The sequence below is a fragment of the Scyliorhinus torazame genome, chromosome 30 (assembly GCF_047496885.1).
Source record: "Scyliorhinus torazame isolate Kashiwa2021f chromosome 30, sScyTor2.1, whole genome shotgun sequence".
NCBI lineage: Eukaryota > Metazoa > Chordata > Chondrichthyes > Carcharhiniformes > Scyliorhinidae > Scyliorhinus > Scyliorhinus torazame.
This window is the reverse complement of record NC_092736.1, coordinates 23,350,539-23,366,881: the sequence shown is the minus strand read 5'-3', so window position 1 is coordinate 23,366,881 and position 16,343 is coordinate 23,350,539.

Genomic DNA, 16,343 nt, shown 5'->3' with positions numbered 1-16,343 from the left:
AGGCGTCGGCTTGGTCTTTGGTGACTCCGGGAGCGTGTCGAAATCCTCTTCATCCCCGGGTGGGAGCAAGGGGAGGACGGATTGTCCAGGAGCGGGGGCTGCGCTGGGGGAGGGGAGGGTGGCGCCGGGGCAGGGGGGGAGTGTGTGCGGACCCAGCTGGTGCCAGGTCCCTGAGGGAGATGGTGTCTTGACGGCCGTTGGGGTACACTACGTAGGCGTACTGCGGGTTTGCATGGAGTAGCTGTACTCTCTCAACCAACGGGTCCGCCTTGTGGAGCCGCACGTGCTTGCGGAGGAGAACGGGTCCTGGAGCTGCCAGCCACGTTGGGAGCGAAACCCCGGAGGTGGACTTCCTGGGGACGGCAAAGAGACGTTCATGGGGGGTTTTGTTGGTCGCGGTGCACAGGAGCGACCGAATGGAGTGAAGTGCGTTGGGGAGGACCTCCTGCCAGCGGGAGGCTGGGAGATTTCTGGACCGTAGGGCCAGCTGGACGGCCCTCCAGACCGTCCCATTCTCCCGCTCCACCTGCCCGTTTCCCCGGGGGTTGTAGCTGGTCGTCCTGCTCGAGGCAATGCCCTTGCTGAGCAGGAACATGCGCAGCTCATCGCTCATAAATGAGGATCCCCGGCCGCTGTGGACGTAGGCGGGGAAACCGAACAGAGCGAAGATGGTGTTGAGGGCTTTGACGACGGTGGCAGACGTCATATCGGGGCATGGGACGGCGAAGGGGAATCGGGAATATTCGTCGACCATATTAAGAAAGTACGTGTTTCGGTCGGTGGAGGGGAGGGGCCCTTTGAAGTCCACGCGGGAGGCCTTCACCAGGCGCGCACGGTCTGGCCGGTAGAAGTGAAGTTTACACTCTGCGCAGAGTCTGATGATAGCCCTGACTTCCTCGATGGAGTAGGGCAGATTGCGGGCCTTAATAAAGTGGTAAAGCGGGTGACTCCCGGGTGACAGAGATCATCGTGCAGGGTCCGGAGTCGGTCCACTTGTGCGCTGGCACATGTACCTCGGGACAGGGCATCGGAGGGCTCGTTGAGCTTACCGGGACGATACAAAATCTCGTAATTGTAGGTGGAGAGCTCGATCCTCCACCTCAAGATCTTATCATTTTTGATCTTACCCTGCTGTGTGTTAAACATGAAGGCAACCGACTGTTGGTCAGTGAGGAGAGTGAATCTCCTGCCGGCCAGGTAATGCCTCCAATGTCGCACAGCTTCAACGATCGCTTGGCCCTCCATTTCGACGGAGGAGTGCCGAATTTCGGAGGCATGGAGGGTGCGGGAAAAGAATGCCACGGGCCTGCCTGCCTGGTTGAGGGTGGCGGCCAGAGCGACGTCTGATGCATCACTCTCGACTTGGAAGGGGAGCGTCTCGTCGACCGCGTGCATCGCGGCCTTGGCGATGTCGGCCTTGATATGGTTGAAGGCCTGGTGAGCCTCGGCCGTCAGGGGGAGAAAGGTGGATTGAATGAGTGGGCGGGCCTTGTCCGCATAGTTTGGGACCCACTGGGCATAATACAAAAAGAACCCCAGGCATCGTTTGAGGGCCTTGGGGCGGTGGGGGAGGGGGAGTACCATGAGGGGGCGCATGCGATCGGGGTCTGGCCCTCGAACTCCGTTTTGAACCACATAGCCGAGGATGGCTTATCGGTTCGTGCTGGACACACACTTCTTGTTGTAAGTTAGGTTGAGGAGTGTGGCGGTTTGGAGAAATTTGGAAAGGTTAGCGTCGTGGTCCTGCTGGTCATGGCCGCAGATGGTGACGTTGTCCAGGTACGGGAAAGTGGCCCGCAGCCCGTACCGGTCAACCATTCGGTCCATCTCCCGTTGGAAGACTGAGATTCGGTTGATGACGCCGAAGAGAACCCTAAGGAAATGGTAAAGGCGGCCGTCTGCTTCAAACGTGGTGTACGGGTGGTCCACCTTACAGATGGGGAGCTGGTGGTAGGCAGATTTCACGTCCACTGTCGAGAAGACCTGGTACTGTGCAATCCGATTGTCCATATCAGATATGCGAGGCCGCAAACAGTAAGGGGTAGTTGGGGCACGCCAAATTTCAGGGTTAGGCTCTGGAGGTTGCACTGGAAGTCCAGGCCGAGTAGCAGGGGCAGCGCAGAGGTCGGGGAGGACGTAGAGCCGGAAGCCGCTGAACTCCATGCCCTGGATGGTGAGGGTGGCGATGCAGTACCCCTGGATCGCCACGGAGTGGGATCCGGAGGCAAGGGAGATTCTTTGGTTAGCGGGGTGTACCGCGAGGGAGCAGCGCCTTACCGTATCGGGGTGGATGAAACTCTCAGTGCTCCCGGAGTCCAGAAGGCAGGGTATTTCGTGCCCGTCGACCTTCACCTTTGTCGAAGCGGTCGCGAGGTTGTGCGGTCGAGACTGGTAGATCGTGACCGAGGCGAGACGCGGCTGGTCGTCGGCGGTTGCAGGCGATGAGCGGCCCGATGAGGCAGGGGTCCTGAGGCGGGTAAGATGACGGTGCCCACGGGCCGCACGTGTCCAGGGGCAGGCATGATGGTGGCGCCCTCGGGTGGCACGTGTCCATGGGCAGGCAAGATGGCGGTGCCCATTGGTTCTGAGGCAAGCAAGATCCTTTTGTGACCAACAGGTGCTGGCCTTGGACTCGAACCCCTTGGAGATTCTGGTCCAGAAGTAGGGGGTGCCAACCACTGCGCCACAAGACCCCTGCCCCCCCCCCCCCCTCTCGGGCCTCTGACCCCGTGTTGGACTCAGTGCAGACTGAGTGAACTGCACAGAGAACCCGCCATTAATTAGAGTGTTAGTAAATTGCTTTTAGAAGCCGGGCTACATGTGATTACAGTCACATCGAACTCACTTACAGAATACCAGTTCAATACTTTCTCGCCGGGATGATACAGCTCTCCTATGAGGATCATTCAGAGGAATAGGCCTGGATTTTGGAAGAATGCGAGGCAAACTCACTGAGATTTATAAATGAGGTGGTTTCCCCTGGCTCAGTGAGTCTAGAACTTGGGGCCACAGTCTCGGGGTAAGGGGGCCGAGGTGAGGAGAATTTTCTTCACTGGGAGGGTCTTTGAAATTCTTTACTCCAAGGGGCTGTACGGACTCAGCCATTGATTATATTCCAGAGCAGGGCGGCACGGTGGCGCAGTGGGTCAGCACTGCTGCCTCACGGCGCCGAGGTCACAGGTTCGATCCCAGCCCCGGGTCACTGTCCGTGTGGAGTTTGCACATTCTCCCCTTCTCTGCGTGGGTCTCACCTCCACAACCCAAAGCTGTGCAGGGTAGGTGGATTGGCCGTGCTAAATTGCCCCTTCATTGGAAAAAATGAATTGGTCTCTCTAAACTTTTTTAAAAAGTATATTCAAGAGTGAGGGCGGCAGATTTTTCCAAAGGCGAATCAAGAGATCAGAGAAGAAAGTGGTATTGAGCCCACAATCAGTGCAGCCATTTTGTTTTTTTAATTTGGAGTACCCAATTCATTTTCCCCCCAGTTAAACTTTTTAATTCCAAACTTTAATTGAATTCAATGTCCATCATCTGCTGTGGCAAGATTCGAACCCGCGTAACCAGAACGCGGCGCTGGATCTCTACGCTACCAGCCCAACGATGATACCACCGTCGCCCCGCGATCTTACTGAATGGCGGAGCAGGCTCGAGGGTCCGAGTGGCCTGCCCCCTCCTTCGAACGTTGCAATGTTCAAGGCAGCCAAAGTATTTCAGGATCTGTGATCGATCTAAAGCGGAGACCGGTGAACACAGGAAGTTAAAGCTGCTCAAAGTATCCGCAATCTCCACTCCGTCAGCGGGTTGCAAACCTCCTGAATCGCACGCGTTTCCTGTTTACCTTAGAGCCGTCGGCAAACGAGCAAAACCTCGTCATGTTTTTCACCCTTTGTCAGTCTGTGGGGTCGAGTGATGTTATAGATTCCGTGCTGGCTGTTACTCATAGGGCATTACGTATGGGGAAAGACTGCAGACTCTGTGTGGGTGAGACCTGAAATACTGTAGGTGATTCTACCAACAGAGTTGACTCCTTGTTCGAGTGAATTGTGCACCACCCAATCGGTTACTCATCAGAATTCATATTGTCAAAATGATGAGCCAATGGTAACTCAACTTTCTTTCCATGAATCAGTGTCAGCGAAGAGGTGGAGATGTCACCTATTCATGTACTTGCACTGAGCCACTAATTGGTGGTTTGCAAATAATTTCAATAGCTTGGGTAGTGTCCCTTCTAAAGCTACTTTCTAAATGAGATCCACTTTTATTCACCGATTTGAAAAACATAGAATCATAGAATTTACAGTGCAGAAGGAGGCCATTCGACCCATCGAGTCTGCACCGGCCCTTGGAAAGAGCACCCTACCCAAGCCCACGCCTCCACCCTATCCCCGTAACCCAGTAACCCGCCCTAACCTTTTTGGACACTAAGGGCAACATCTTTGCACTGTGGAAGGAGCACCCGGAGGAAACCCACGCAGACACGGGGAGAACGTGCAGACTGCGCACAGACAGTGACCCAGGCAGGGAATTGAACCTGGGACCCTGGAACCGTGAAGCAACTGTGCTAACCACTATGCTACCGTGCTGCCCCAGTGCCTTCCAGCCCAGCGTATCTAATCCGGCCCTACGAGAGTGAGCGATCCAATTAGCCTCACACCCCCTCCACTTTCCCCATAGCCCCGCAGAATTCCCCCTCCCAACTCCACATCGGCCCGTCACTTCCTCTGAGTGGGAATCATAGAAGTCATAGAATCCCTCCACTGCAGGAGGAGGCCATTCGGCCCATCTAGTCTGCACCAACCCTCTGAAAGAGCACCCCACCTAGGCCTACTTCCCCGCCCTATCCCAGTAACCCCACCTAACCTTTTGGACACCAAGGGTCAACTTAACATGGCCAATCCGCCTGACCTGCACATCTTTGGACTGTGGGAGGAAACCGGAGCACCCGGAGGAAACCCACGCAGACACGGGGAGAACGTGCAGACTCCGCACAGACAGTGACCCAAGCCGGAATCGAACCCTGGGTCCCTGGCGCTTTTATACGCCGCCTGGTGGGAGGAGCCAGCAGGCTGGGATTTACTGTGGTACCTGTAATACAGTGGCAGTACCGTAATACATGCCATGTGTTACTAGTGGTGTTTACCACACGGAGGAAACCCACACAGACACGGAGGGTTGGTGCAAACTGCACGCAGAGAGTCACCCAAGGCCGGAACCGAACCGGGGGCCCTGGCGCTGTGAGGCAGCCGAGCCAACCCGGGGGCCACCGTGCTCTGCTCAATATAATCATTTTGAACACCTCGATCGAATCACCCCTCGAATCTCTGCTCAGTCTTCTGCTTTCAGCTGAGCACAGCGTAACGCGGTTAAACTTCTGTCTATTTTCCTTCGCGCAGTGCTGATCACATTGATTATGGTGTGCCCCCTTCTTTTCCACCATTTCTCTCTGAACGAGGGAGATCGGCCGGCGCTGCAGTAGCAAAGACAGCCACACGGTGGCACATGAATTCAGGCCTTCTCTCCGTGCTCCACATCTCCCTCTCTCAGTGGCTCCCTCTCTCTGTCAGGCTGCCGTGGATTCACCGCTTTGAGAAAATTGAACCCAAAGTTCATAGAATCATAGAATTTACGGTGCAGAAGGAGGCCATTCGGCCCATCGAGTCGGCACCAGTCCTTGGAAAGAGCACCTTACTTTTAAAAAAAATAATTTAGAGTGCCCAATTCATATTCTTCCAATTAAGGGGCAATTTAGCGCGGCCAATCCACCTACCCAGCACATCTCTGGGTTGCGGGAGCGAAACCTACGCAGACACGGGGAGAATGTGCAAACTCCAGACAGACAGTGACCCAGAGCCGGGATCGAACCCGGGACCTCGGCACCTTGAGACAGCAGTGCTAACCCACTGCGCCACCGTGCTGCCCATGAACACACTAAATAAGCCCACGCCTCCACCCTAACCCATCACCCAGTAATCCCACGTACCCCTTTGGTCACTAAGGGGCAATTTAGCATGGCCAATCCACCTAACCTGCATGTCTTTGGACTGTGGGAGGAAACCAGAGCACCCGGAGGAAACCCACGCAGCCACGGGGAGAGCGTGCAAACTCCACACAGTCACCCGAGGCCGGAATTGAACCCGGGTCCCTGGCGCTGTGAGGCTTTGCGCTGGTTTTTAGAACTGTCCATATGCCCACAAACCGCCAAAACCCATATACTAGACACATAGGCTGCTGAGAACCCGGTGCCAGTGGGCAGCCTATTAGAACGTTAATTTTGGAGAGAAAAAAGTATTTGTGATGGATTTAAATAACCTCAAGCATTTTGACAGACTTACCACACCGAATAATCTTTTAGTCCAGCAACAGCGAGTACTCCAGTTTTAAACATTAGGCTTTCAAAATCTCTATCGAACCATTTGCTCATCGTACCCTGGTGGAGTAATCAGTCATCCTGGCACAGAATGAGGCCATTCAGCCAATCAACTCCCTGCTGGCTCTCTGTAGAGCAATCCTGTGAGTCCCATTCCCCCCAGGTAAACCTGCGAGTTTTATTTCCCTCACGGGCCCTTGCAATTTCCTTTTGAAATTATTCACCGTCTCTGCTTCCTGCACCTTGTGCGGGTTCCAGGTCAGTACCACCCGCTATGTTAAAGAAGTTGTTCCTCGCATTCTCCCTGCGTCGCCTGCCCAAGAACATGCCCTAGTGCCATCAGCTGGCAAGGCCAGCATTTGTTGCCCATCCCTAATCGCTCTTCAACTTTGGGGAGCCATTGGCATCGTGGTATTATCGCTGGACTAGTAATCCAGAGACCCAGAGTCACACTCTGGGGACCTGGGTTCGAATCCCGCCATGGCAGTTGGTGAAATTTGAATTCAGTAAAATAGATCTGGAATTTAAAGTCTAACGATGACCATGAAGCCATTGTCAATTGTCGTAAAAACCCATCTGGTTCACTAATGTCCTTTAGGGAGGAAATCTGTCGTCCTTACCTGGTCTGGCCTACGTGTGACTCCAGACCCACAGCAATGTGGTTGACTCTTAAATGCCCCCAGGGATGGGCAGTAAAGGCTGACCCAGCCAGCAACGCCCACACCCCATCAACGAATAAAATTAACTGAGTGGCTCACTGGTCCATTTCAGAGGGTGGTGAAAAGGTGACCACATTTCTGTGGATCTGTATCAGTGACGGGCAACCTGGGCCAGTGAGTGGGCAACCTGGGCTAGTGAGTGGGCAACCTGGGCTAGTGAGTGGGCAACCTGGGCCAGTGATTGGGCAACCTGGGCTAGAGAGTGGGCAACCTGGGCCAGTGAGTGGGCAACCTGGGCCAGTGAGTGGGCAACCTGGGCTAGAGAGTGGGCAACCTGGGCCAGTGAGTGGGCCACATGAGTGACTCTCCTTCATCTCAGTGGGCTGCAAGATTGAAATCGGGGCTTGTTCGCTGACCATGACCCCATGACTCAGATTAAATACATTTAATACATGCCGAATATTTCATAACGAGTTATAGAAAATGCTGAATTATTTATATATTAATAGAATGGTCATCAACTTCAAATCTTGGAAACAAAAGAAATATTAACACTTTGGACGCAGCGCGAGAGATCGCAAATCCGGTGATTGAATTTCCCGCTGGCTTGCCTGGCTCCGGGGGAATGTCCACGGCAAAACCAACAAAAGCCGAGCGGAAACACCAGCCCCGTGTTCAAATCTCCCCTGACGACACACGGGAGCTGGTCAAGCTTGTGGAGCTCCATTGCCCCACCACTGTCTCTGAGAGAGAGGTTTTAATCTGATTGTTGCAGTCTGCTTTCCTCGTTGACATTTAGCTCACTGAAAGGATAAACAGGTTCATTAAAACACTCACAGGAAAGTCAGGCAGTTTTATTTCTAACATAGATCATCGACAGTCAGCTAAATTGCCCATTTTTCTAACACACGGGGCGCGATTCTCCACTCCCATGCCGGTTGGGAGAATCGCCTGGGCCGCCAAAATTTCCGGGGACGCCGGTCCGACGCCCTCCCGCGATTCTCCCAAGCGGCGGGAACGGTCCAGTCGGGTTTCGCGGGCCGCAGGCCGGAGAATCGCCGGAGACACCCAAAATGGCGATTCTCCGGCACCCCCGCTATTCTGAGGCCCGGATGGGCCGAGCGGCCAGGCCAAAACGGCGGGTTCCCCCTGGCGCCGTCCACACCTGGTCACTGCAGTCGTGGGCGGTGCGTGAACGCTGGGGGGGCGGCCTGTGGGGGGGTGTGTGGGAGGGGGGATCCTGCACCGGGCTTCACCTGTAATGTGGGGTGGCCCGCGATCGGTGCCCACCGATCGTCGGGCAGTCCTCTCTGAAGGAGGACCTCCTTCCTTCCGCGGCCCCGCAAGATCCGTCCCCCATCTTCTTGCGGGGCGGATTTAGAGAGGATGACAACCACGCATGTGCGGGTTGGCGCCGGCCATCCCGCGCATGCGCGAATGATGCCCGTTATGCGGCGCCGGCCATGTCATCTATGTGGCGCCGCTTTTACGCAGGCGACAAGGCCTGGCGCGTGTAGATGACGCGGCCCCGATACTGGCCCATTGACAGGGCCTGAATCGGTCGGGACCGGGGCCGTTCCGCGCCGGCGTGAACCTCGACGGCGTTCACGACGGCGCGGCCACTTCGGCGTGGGGGTGGAGAATCCTGCCCATGGACTATGAAGGGAAATCACAGACAATACTTCTTCTTCATTTTCTTCATTGCTGCCCTCCCTGCTATTGTCTTCTATCTATTCCCTATTTATTACTCGGACTTAGCTCCACTATTCTTGCTGTCTAATCAAGCATGTGTAATCTGAGCATCCCATGTCCATTAGCTTGTGCGTTTGGCTGCCATTCCTATTCCACGTGAATCACTTCCATTTTTCCCCTACACCACTCCAAGACGCTTCCCTAATGTCATCGCGGTCTCCATTTATTCCTCCCGTCTTGGGTTCTCTGTCCCCTCAAATCCTTACGCCAAGCCTTTGGTACTCCTGAACCTTGCTATTCTCTTGCATCAGAGTCATAGATGTTCACAGCATGGAGCCAGGCCCTTCGGCCCAGTTTCTATCACTAAGCTAGTCCCACATGCCCGCATTTGGCCCCATATCCCTCTATACCCACCCTGCCCGTGTAACTGTCTAACTGCTTTTTAAAGGACACAATTGTACCCACCTCTACCACTGCCTCTGGCAGCCCGTTCCAGATGCTCACCACCCTCTGTGTGAAGAAATTTCCCCTCTGGTCTCTTTGTATCTCTCTCCTCTCACCTTAAACCTATGCCCTCTAGTTCTAGACTCCTCTACCTTTGGGAAAAGATGTTGACTGTCTACCTCATCTATGCCCCTCATTATTTTATAGACCTCTATAAGATCACCCCTAAGCCTCCTACGCTCCAGGGAAAAAAGTCCCGACCTATCCAGCCTCTTCTTATAACTCAGACCATCAAGTCCTGGTAGCATCCTCGTAAATCTCTCCTGCACTCTTTCTAGTTTAACAATATCCTTCCTATAATAGGGTGACCAGAACTGAACACGGTATTCCATGTGTGGTCTTACCAATGTCTTGGTAAGGTGGGCAGTGGAAGGTGGATAGTGGATGATGGGCAGTGGATGGTGGGCAGTGATGGTGGGGAGTGGAAGGTGGATAGTGGATGATGGGCAGTGGATGGTGGGCAGTGGAAGGTGGACAGTGGATGATGGGCAGTGGATGGTGGGCAGTGATGGTGGGGAGTGGAAGGTGGGCAGTGGAAGGTGGGCAGTGGAGGGTGGATAGTGGATGGTGGGTAGTAGATGGTGGGCAGTGGAAGGTGGATAGCGGATGATGGGCAGTAGATGGTGGGCAGTGGAAGGTGGATAGTGGATGATGGGCAGTGGATGGTGGGCAGTGATGGTGGGGAGTGGAAGGTGGGCAATGGAAGGTGGATAGTGGATGATGGGCAGTGGATGGTGGGCAGTGATGGTGGGGAGTGGAAGGTGGGCACTGGAAGGTGGGCAGTGGAGGGTGGGTAGTGGATGGTGAGCAGTGGAAGGTGGATAGTGGATGATGGGCAGTGAAAGATAGGCATTGGATGGTTGGCAGTGGAAGGTTGGCAGTGGATGGTGGACAGAGAAGATGGGCAGTGGGAGATGGGCAGTGGAAGGTGGCAGTGGTAGGTGGCAGTAGAAGGTGGCAGTGGAAGGTGGGCAGTGGGAGATGGGCAGTGGAAGATGGGCAGTGGGAGATGGGCAGGGGAAGGTGGGCAGTGGGAGATGGGCAGTGGAAGATGGGCAGTGGAAGGTGGGCAGTGGAAGGTGGGCAGAGGGACATGGGCTGTGGGAGATGGGCAGTGGAAGGTGGGCAGTGGAAGGTGGGCAGAGGAACATGGGCTGTAGGAGATGGGCAGTGGGAGATGGGCAGTGGGAGATGGGCAGTGGGAGATAGGCAGTGGGAGATGGGCAGTGGGAGATGGGCAGTGGAAGGTGGGCAGTGGAAGGTGGGCAGTGGGAGATGGGCAGTGGAAGGTGGGCAGTGGAAGGTGGGCTGTGGGAGATGGGCAGTGGAAGATGGGCAGTGGAAGGTGGGCAGTGGAAGGTGGGCAGAGGAACATGGGCTGTGGGAGATGGGCAGTGGGAGATGGGCAGTGGGAGATGGGCAGTGGGAGATGGGCAGTGGAAGGTGGATAGCGGATGATGGGCAGTGGAAGGTGGGCAATGGAAGGTGGGCAGTGGGAGATAGGCTGTGGGAGATGGGCAGCGGGAGATGGGCTGTGGGAGATAGGCAGTGGGAGATGGGCTGTGGGAGATGGGCAGTGGGAGATGGGCAGTGAGAAATGGGCAGTGGGAGATGGGCAGTGGGAGATGGGCAGTGGGAGATGGGCAGTGGGAGATGGGCATAGGAAGGTGGATAGCGGATGATGGGCAGTGGAAGGTGGGCAATGGAAGGTGGGCAGTGGGAGATGGGCTGTGGGAGATGGGCAGTGGGAGATGGGCTGTGGGAGATGGGCAGTGGGAGATGGGCAGTGGGAGATGGGCTGTGGGAGATGGGCAGTGGGAGATGGGCAGTGAGAGATGGGCAGTGGGAGATGGGCAGTGGGAGATGGGCAGTGGGAGATGGGCAGTGGAAGGTGGGTAGGCAGATGCACGATAGTGATGTCAGTGATAGGAGAAAGTGGCTTGTCCCAGCAGGCAGGATCTGAGGGAGGTTCTCACCCTCATTAAAAACACGCCTTAACTTGTTAGATTATCCAAATGGTATGTGACAAACCCATCCAATGATTTAAAAACTTTAACCACAGAGGATGATGGGCAGAGGACAGGGGGCAGTTTGCTGGATTTTCAGGTATTTCTTCCGCTGGAAATGAATATGTTTCCACAATAGTTACTCGAGAACTACCCAAAGGCAGGTTAAATTGTTCCTAATCTCCTAATGACTCTTACTGAAAGCCAGCATGTAGTTTAAATAGAAATCCTGTTTCTTTAATTTACATGTATTTAGGCATGGGCCTTGCCCCCTCCCCCCCCCCCCCGCCCCCGCCCTACTCCTCCCGTCTCCCACCCCCGCCCGCCCCACTCCTCACGTCTCCTTCTAGTATGTGATGTTGACAGAGCAACGTACACAAGTCGGAACTTTCAAAGAACCCATTATTTCAGCAGCAACAGCAACATAATTGGGAGCTGAATGGTGATAGTGGGGCCAGGAGCTGTAAAGATTCTCCGTTGCTGCTGAGTTTACCCTGGGAGGAAGCCAAAGAGGTTGTTGCCGACGCCTTGGTTGCAAAGTCCGTGCGGGAAAGCAGCCTCCGCAGCTCCGCCATCATCCTGACAATATTCCTTCAGAACAGCCAAGTATATCCCGGCTCTGCCAGTTCTCCATCCGTTGTCGAGGCAAGTCAAAGATACATGGGGGGGGGGAAGGCAGCACGGTGACGCAGTGGATAGCACTGCTGCCTCACGGCGCCGAGGTCCCAGGTTGGATCCCGGCCCTGGGTCCCTGTCCGTGTGGAGTTTGCACATTCTCCCCGTGTTTGCGTGGGTTTCGCCCCCACAACCCAAAGATGTGCAGGGTAGGTGGATTGGCCACGCTAAATTGCCCCTTAATTGGAAAAAATTAATTGGGTACACTAAATTTTTAAAAAAAATACGTGGGGGGATTTTCCGTTCCCCCCCCCCCCCTCGCTGGTGTGTTTTGCAGTGGAGGAGGGGGTCCGCTAGACAATTTGGACTGCATGTTTGGATTGACAGCCTGTGGGGCAATGACCGAAGGGAGTTTACCACAGAGATATTTCCAAGAGGGTACAGCTGCATTGCCAGTGTCCGGTACCATGGCGATCTCAGGCGGGTTTGTGAGCGCAACACTCCATCCGCCCAGCCACCGGCATTTACAGCACAGAATTCACAAAATGAAAAGAGGCCATTCAGCCCAGCCGCTCTCTGCTGCTCGTCACCCCGCCCATTTCTGGAATGCGCTGCCTGAGAGGCTGGTGGATGGGGATTCATTCGCAACTCTCAAAGGCAATTGGATAAATACCTGGAACATGTTCAGGGCCACGGAGAAAGCCCTATAGTGAAATGATGGGCCCAATGGTCTCCTTTTGCGCTGGATGGTTCTGTGAGCATTAGGTGTAGAATCATAGTGGTTACACCAGTAAAGGAGGCCATTCGGCCCATCATTTCACTATAGGGCGGCACAGTGGTTAGCACCGCTGCCTCACAGCATCAGGGACCCAAGTTTCAATTCCCACGGGTGATGATCTGTGTGGAGTTTGCACGTTATCCCCCTGTGTGCGTGGGTTTCCTCCGGGTGCTCCGGATTCCTCCCACAATCCAAAGATGTGCAGGTTGGGTGGATTGGCCGTGTTAAAATTGCCCTTAGTGTCCAAAGGTTAGGTGGGATTACGGGGGATAGGGCAGACAAGTGGGCCTAGGTAGGGTGCTCTCTTAGAGGGTAGATGCAGACTCAATGGTCGAATGGCCTCCTTCTGCACTGTAGCGATTCTATAATTCTAGGAGCAGTATCGCCCCTCCATCTTTTCCCTGTGGTCCTGCTGCAGCTGTTACGTCTAATTCACCTTTTGAAAGCCTTGATTCACTCTGACTCCACCACCATCTCAAGCAGTGCCTTCCAGATCTAACCGCTGGCTGCGTCAAACGCTTTTTCGTCAGGTCACCGTTGCTCCACTCTGTCCAGAGCCCTCGTGGTTTTGAATACCTCTATCAAATCTCCTCTGGGCCTACCTTGTCCGAGCAGAGTAATCACAGCTTCTCCAATCTTCTTCAGCCACTGAGCATTCCCGGCCCTGGAGCAGTCCTTGTGAATCTTTTCTGCGCTCTCTCCAACACCTTCACACCCTCCTCATAGTGCGGCGTTATGGACTGGATGCAATACTGGAGCTGTGGCCGAGCCAAGGTTTTATACAGGTCGGATACATTTCAGGATGCAGGGGCGGATTTACAATGGAACTCAGTGTGCCACGGAGGGGAAGCATTTTGAAAGAATTAAAATCTTCAGGAACCTTGTCCATTTGCTCTTTATTGGTTTCGCGGAATTAAGAAGCACTGCATTCGCAGAAGCACTGAGCGATTTTGTTCATTTGAAGCCTACTTGTGACAATAAGTGATTTACATTTTCATTAATTTTACATATCCAGAACATGTGGACATGGTTCGCCGGTCCTCCCGCACATTTTGCGCACCTGTCCTCCACCCCAAAGAATCTGCTCATCCGGGCCACTGTCACCTGAGCCCGATGAACAACCTTGAATTGTATCAGGTTGAGCCTGGCACATGTTGCGGGTGCGTTGACTCTACTCAACGTGTCCGCCCATAGACCATCCTCTATCTCTCCTCCCAGCTCCTTCTCCCACTTGTGCTTCAGCTCCTCAGTCTGCGTCTCCTCTGACCCCATAAGTTCCTGGTAAATGTCCGAGATGCTCCCTTCTCCTACCCACCCTCTGGAAACTACCCTGTCCTGAATCGCCCTTAGCAGTAGGAGCGGGGAGGTTGACACCTGCTTGCGTAGGAAGTCCCGCACCTGCACATACCTGAATTTGTTTCCCCTCGCCAACCCAAATTTCTCCTCCAGCGCCCTCATACTCGGAAAGCTCCCCTCGATAAACATGTCCCCCATCCTTTCAATCCCTGCTCTCCGCCATATCCGGAACCCCCCATCCATACTTCCCAGGGCAAACCAGTGATTATTACAGATTGGGGAGCAGACCGATGCTCCCTCTGCTCCCACATGTCTCCTCCATTGCCCACAGACTCTCAGGGCTGCCACCACCACAGGGCTGGTGGAGTACCGTGCCAGCGGGAACGGCAGAGGCGCAATTACCTACGCCCCCAAACTGGTGCCCTTGCATGAAGCTGCCTCCATACGCTCCCATGCCGACCCCTCCCCCACCACCCACTTCCTGATCATGGCCATATTCGCCGCCCAGTAATAGTTACTAAAATTTGGCAGCGCCAGCCCGCCCTCTCCCCGACTCCGCTCAAGCACTACCTTCCTTACTGATGGGTCTTGCCCGCCCAAACAGAGCTAGTGATTACTTTGTTGACCCGTTTAAAAAAAGACCGCGGAATAAAGATGGGGAGACACTGAAATACAAACAGGAGTCTCGGGAGGACGGTCATCTTCACCGTCTGCATCCTCCCAGCCAGTGACAACGGAAGCGCGTCACATCTCCGAAAACTGTCCTTCATTTGGTCTACTAGTCGGGCCAGATTTAGCTTATGCAGCCGGTCCCATTCCCGCACCACTAGGTACCTAAAGCTTCCCCATACTAATCTAAATGGCAGCCCCCCAATCGCCTCTCCTGTCCCCGCGCCTGGACCGCAAACATCTCACTTTTCCCCATATTTAGCTTATACCCCGAAAACCGGCCAAATTCCCTTCGAATCCTCATGGTTTCTTCCATCCCCTCTATTGGGTCCGATACATACAGAAGCAGGTCGTCTGCATAGAGCGAGACTCTGTGCTCCTCCTCCTCCCCCGGACCAGCCTCTTCCAGCACTAAATGTAACTGCCATGTTCCTTCATTGCTACACCCTCAACCTGCCCTGACACATCCAGGTCCCTCTGCACTGTACCCTCTTTAGAATTGGATTCTTTATTTTTTATTATTGTCTCTCATTCTTCCTACAAAAGTGAATCACTTCACACTACTTGCATCAAATGTCATCTACATTAGGGGTTGGGGTCTGCCTATTCCACCAACCTGTCCCTGTCCTTTTGAAGTTCTAAGCCACCCTCTTGGCAGGTCACACTACTTCCAAGTTACATATCACCCAGAAAATTTGATATTACGCCCTGTACGCCACAGTCTAAGTCAGTCTCTCTCAAAGTGTGGGTAACAACCCGTGGGTGGGCCGCAGGCAGGTGACGGGTGGGTTGCAAAGTGATCAGTTCCACGATTCCTGTGATGGTCCCAATCAGGGGAGAAGTTCCCAATGGGTACTCCTGGCTTTTACATTGAGAATGTCGGTCGCTACCGCCTTTTGAATTAAAATAAAGAAACTATGTGGAGTCTTCCGGCCAGAAGCAGCAACAGAGAGCTGGTCACGTGCCCAGCACGTACACCTGACATCAAGCACCCTCTATGTACGTGTTTTTGGCGGCAAATCAGTTGCTTCCATTTTCCGACTGCTGGTAAAAGGTCTGTGAAGCTGGACTATTTTCTGAAAAGTAAGAGAAAGACAGAGACTCAAATATGCTGTGTACCTATTGGACAGGATCTCACAACATAATCTGCTGGAGAGAGCTGCACAGGAGAGTCCAGGGTAGGACAGAACAATGCTAGTGTTTGCTCTGTACAGAGCTCCAGAGCTTCTGGTTAACAGCCTACAAAGAAGAAACTTAACTCAGGAACAAAGCAGTGTAAAGATGATTTCTTGATGTATGGTTTTGTCAATTGTACCAATGCAAATAAGGATGCAAATCCCATGTGTGTTATATGCAGGGAAGTACTGGCAAATGAGAGGAGAAGTTTCATATTTTGAAAGAGAAGTGGTGGGTGAAGAAGTGAACGTGGCATGTGTCACGAAGGTCAGCCGGCGTGGGTCCTGAAGGTCAGCCGGCGTGGGTCCTGAAGGTCGGCCGGCGTGGGTCACGAAGGTCGGCCGGCGTGGGTCCTGAAGGTCGGCCGGCTGGGAAAAGTGGGAAAAAATGTTTGAAAAACACTGGTCTAAGTCATTAATACATATTAATGGAAAATTATCAGGAAAAGCAGGAGTCCCCACACCAAACTCTGGGGTACTCCATTATACACCACTATACACCTTCCTCCAGTCTGAAAATCAACTGTTCACTAAAACTCTCTGCTTCCTGACACTCAACCCATTCCGTATGCAGGTCTCTAC